Below are 898 nucleotides of genomic sequence, written 5' to 3'. Positions count from 1 at the left end.
GTAGCGCCGGGTGGGCCCCCAGTCCGGGCGCCGGGGAGCCGGGCCTGGGTGGGGCTCAGGAAATCTCTTCACGCTTCCGGCCCACGCTTCCTCCCCCCCTCTTCCTGGAGCCAATGTGTCAAATGTAGGGTAACTCTTGTTCTCTGGAGGAGGCGTTCCGGCCCCTAAGCCCTGAGAAAGACCGCAGAGTCTGCGGAGAGCTGAGCTCCAGTTTAGCTGCTCGGATCTCCGGGGCCTCAGAACTTTTCAGCGGCTGCCCAAGCTGCGCCTCTCGGACGCCTGCCTCTTTGGAGCAGACCTGAGTCCGGTGTTGGGACCCAGCCCCTCGCTCCGCCGGGCCGGGGAAGGATCGCGGCGGGCGCAGGGTCTGTGGCCAGAGCCCGGGGAGGACGGAGCGCGTCCGGAATGTGCAGTTCATGGCTTTCCCACCCCTTTCAGTTTGGTTCCGTATTGGAGTGCTTGTAATGTGTCTGTGGCAGATGGCTGAAGAGCTCGTTACTGTTTTGCGCTTAGTTTTCAATTATGTTTTGTGTTTTAAAAAGGAGATACATTGTTGCTTTAAGGTGAAGTCAAAATTTTACTCTGGTGCTAGAGTTAACCAAAAATAAATAAAATAAAGGAAGCCTCCCGCGTTCCAAAGTGTTACTTAGTTTGAGGAACACAGGTATATCCGTGTAAAATCTGAGAGCTTGTTCAGTTCTACAAGTATTTTTGTGCTCTGCTGTATTCTTAGCTCTGGGAATTGTCGCTGATCCCAATTATGAACAAATCAGAGCCAATTGTGAACAAGTTTCTCCCATTGGAAATTTTCACTCTGGTAAGGCAGAAGCACACACTTATTATATAGATTAACATTTTTAATGTGTTTATCAAAGTAAGATTAAGCTTTGTTAAAGAA

This window comes from Octodon degus, unplaced genomic scaffold (genome assembly GCF_000260255.1).
Source record: "Octodon degus isolate 3935 unplaced genomic scaffold, OctDeg1.0 scaffold00122, whole genome shotgun sequence".
Classification (NCBI taxonomy): Eukaryota; Metazoa; Chordata; class Mammalia; order Rodentia; family Octodontidae; genus Octodon; species Octodon degus.
This window is presented reverse-complemented; position numbering follows the sequence as displayed.